Raw genomic sequence first — 3,382 nt, forward strand, 5'->3', positions numbered from 1 at the left:
GCTGATGTTAAACTTCCCACCGTCTAAACCATTCAGCAGTGGCCAGCATGGCTGAGAAACCGGATTGAGGTCTTTGCTAGGATTTGCATTAAATTATCATTTTCTCTAGAGGCCGGTTTTGTTCACATGATATAAAAAACAAAACATGTGATTCCAGGACCATCACATGGATAAATGTGCTTAAGAAATTTGTCAACACACTTGTTAAGTACAATTATAATGGAGCGGGAGTTGAAGTCTGGGGGGAGAGAAAGAGAGACCCAAAGAGTGCTTTAACATGCCACTGTTTCTCATTCGTTGACATTTCTAACGTGTGAGTAGTTTTTAACTTCACACAAACTGAAAAGCATCTCAATATGCTCAAATGGTCCCCATGAGCCATTGCAAAGGGTGCCCAGTACGGTACTTACCTGCCAGCGGCAAAATTACAGTTTCTGCTGCCATTATTTGAAAGACAGAGACAAAGAGGAGGGGAAGAGAGGGTGAGTGGTGTTGAAAAAGAGAACGGTGCTCACATGTTATTATAGAGGCAGGGGAAAGGTCATCACTCTCAGTATAGCAATCTAAAGCTTTTTATGCAAACAAACACCTACTCATCTCCCACTGGCGCAAACATTCAGTCCTTCCTCTCTTGGACTATTAATGAAAAGTGCACCTTTGAGTTAGCTGTGATGGAGAGCTTTTAATTCAGGAAATTACATTTAAAATGTACCAGGGAGAAATGTCACAACAACTATTTCCCAACATGAATGGGATGACGGTGAGTATCTGATCGGCAGAGAGGTGCCGTTGTTGCCTCTTAACTCAGTTATACTGAATATAGTTTCTACAGGGAGGTAAAAATAAAGACGTGATGCCACTGCAATCTCAGCGGCTGGAAATATTGTACAGTTCAACAGTCCTCACGCTGAACATTTCATATTCCACAGCCAATTAAGTTTACAGGTACTTGCTTAGCTTTTGCTAAATAAAATAAGTAGGTGAGTGTTACTAAACCACTAAGTACAGAGGCTGAAAGCTGAACAAACTCAGAATTGGTTTTGAGTCGAAAACCAAACAAAAACATAAAGAGAGAGAGAAGGGGCAATTTTCTTTTCAGCTGAAGATATATATACCGGTAAATACCGGTATAAAATACTTAAACATTTACACAAACAAACAAAAGACAGAAATAAATGCTAAAAAACAGATCAATTCAAATCTTTAAAAAAAACATATAAAGTTAATTTGAATAAATTAAAATTAATTTGTAATAAACATCTGCCTAGTTTAATAAATTCTGTAAAAATAAAAAATCATGTTAGTTGATGATACCTAATGCATTCAAATTTGACCAAATTGAACCTATTTAGACTAATTAAATTGTATAACTTGTAATTTATACAAGTCCACAACAAGCTTAAATGAAAATTGTTCAAGTCATCTCTACAAAAATTCCCTGTGAAGCATGTTTAAATCGCAGTACGAGATGGAAGGGAAGTAAATTGCATCAAAGAAATCTTTCTTTGCTCACAGCTGATTGGTCCAGAACGAAACCTGACCCAGGTTAGCTGTGTAGTGTGATGAGCTACAGTAAAAACTGAAACAATCTTTATAAAAAATAAAAAAATAAAACAAGTAGCCACTTACAGTATGTTAATAAAAGCATCAAACATGTTGGGCTAAAACTTCAGCACACTGTTAGACATTTCAAAGGGTTTTTACAGTAACTTACTGGCAACAGTTACTGTAATTAAGATTTCCAGTAGCAAACTGTATTTGATTTATCAGTATACTACTGTAATTCATTCATTTTAATATAGATTTCATTAGATTTTATAATTTTTATATAGAATTCATTTTATTTTTACTCTACATAGGTACTACTGGCATTCAATTAAAACAGACACAATAATTACAAAATATCAAATTCTTTATTTAAAACATTGCATGTATAACACTTACAAATACAGTCTTCCAATGCTGGAACAGTGCATCTTCACCATTTCTCCTGTCTTAGGACGTTTTGCAGTGCATTATGTTGTGTCCTCTGGATTCATCCTCACAAAGAATCTTTAGGCAACAGAAACATAATGGGGAAAAAAAGACAAGCAGCCAAAGAATACATAGCCATCTGCAAAACCCAGGTGCTGCTCCAAAACGTGGCCACCATCTTTGCTCACCATCCACTTTGACAGAAATGTCTTCTCTGAAAAAAAAGTAGAAGAAATAGCACACTTTTAAAAGGCAAAACCATAGCTGTTCTCGTACCATGAATTATCAGTCTCAGGGTGGCTGGCCTGCTCATGTCTTTCTTGATGCTTCATTGCAGTTGCCTTTAAAACACAAATACAAAAAGAAAAGCATTAAATCTTAAATTCCATTAAAAACTATAACAAACTAATTCTAAAACTAGAAAGGCAGCTATAGCCATAAATCTAGTTTAACCTAGCTAACATACAATTTTATTTTCTCAATAGGCTACTGGCCAACATTATAACTACTAACACCTGAACTAAATTTCACATTAGTTAACCTAATGTTAATATAAGATAAGCATTGCTCGTTAAAAACAATTTTAATTCGGTAACATAATTCAATAAACTGACAAAAGTCGTTTGAAACGACAGCGCAGTTTACCATGGTAAAGTTCTGTAACCGCCATGTTGACGAGTAAATGTTAATATAGGTTAAACTGGTGTGCAAAAATCTGACACAAACACAGACAAACGTACATATATTTTTACCTTGCTGGCTGGTCTTATTCTCTCGTAAGGTGGATCGACACACAGCGTAGATGTTCTCAGGAGCTCTCCCACTCTCGCGGGTTCATCCCCGGCAAAAACCCGCGGCGCTGCCCGCTGCTTCCCTGTCTTCCTCGGACGCGAGTGGCACGGCGAGGCGCGACTCGATAAAAAAGCTAAGAAATTAGGAAAATAAAATGACCTCAGTATAATGGTGCCAAAGAGACCGTTACAGTAGTATACAGCAATTTTTAAAAATACAGTAAGTCTCTCTATGTGGAGTCTGACATCACAAAAAAATTCCCATGATGCAAAGGGTATTACAGTTATTTACTGTAAAGGGAATTTGCAGTATTACACTGGGTGATATACAGTAAATAACTGTGGAAATTACAGAAATGTCTAACAGTGCACATACTGTAAATCAACTATATACAGTGGGGCAAAAAAGTATTTAGTCAGCCACCAATTGTGCAAGTTCTCCCACTTAAAAAGATGAGAGAGGCCTGTAATTTTCATCATAGGTATACCTCAACTATGAGAGACAAAATGAGAAAAAAATCCAGAAAATCACATTGTAGGATTTTAAAGAATTAATTGGTAAATTCCTCGGTAAAATAAGTATTTGGTCACCTACAAACAAGCAAGATTTCTGGCTC

General features: G+C 36.2%; 1 long non-coding RNA gene across 1 annotated transcript; it reads right to left on the reverse strand.

Moving 5' to 3' along the window:
• Positions 1-1,977: 1,977 nt before the first annotated feature.
• On the reverse strand, positions 1,978-2,882 carry LOC131544915 (uncharacterized). The gene is made up of 3 exons (XR_009272273.1): positions 2,727-2,882; positions 2,251-2,315; positions 1,978-2,188 (listed from the first exon to the last, which is right to left on the reverse strand). It is a non-coding gene; the product is annotated as an uncharacterized LOC131544915 (long non-coding RNA).
• Between the last annotated feature and the right edge of the window lie 500 nt (positions 2,883-3,382).

Source organism: Onychostoma macrolepis, chromosome 07, assembly GCF_012432095.1.
Source record: "Onychostoma macrolepis isolate SWU-2019 chromosome 07, ASM1243209v1, whole genome shotgun sequence".
Taxonomy (NCBI): Eukaryota; Metazoa; Chordata; class Actinopteri; order Cypriniformes; family Cyprinidae; genus Onychostoma; species Onychostoma macrolepis.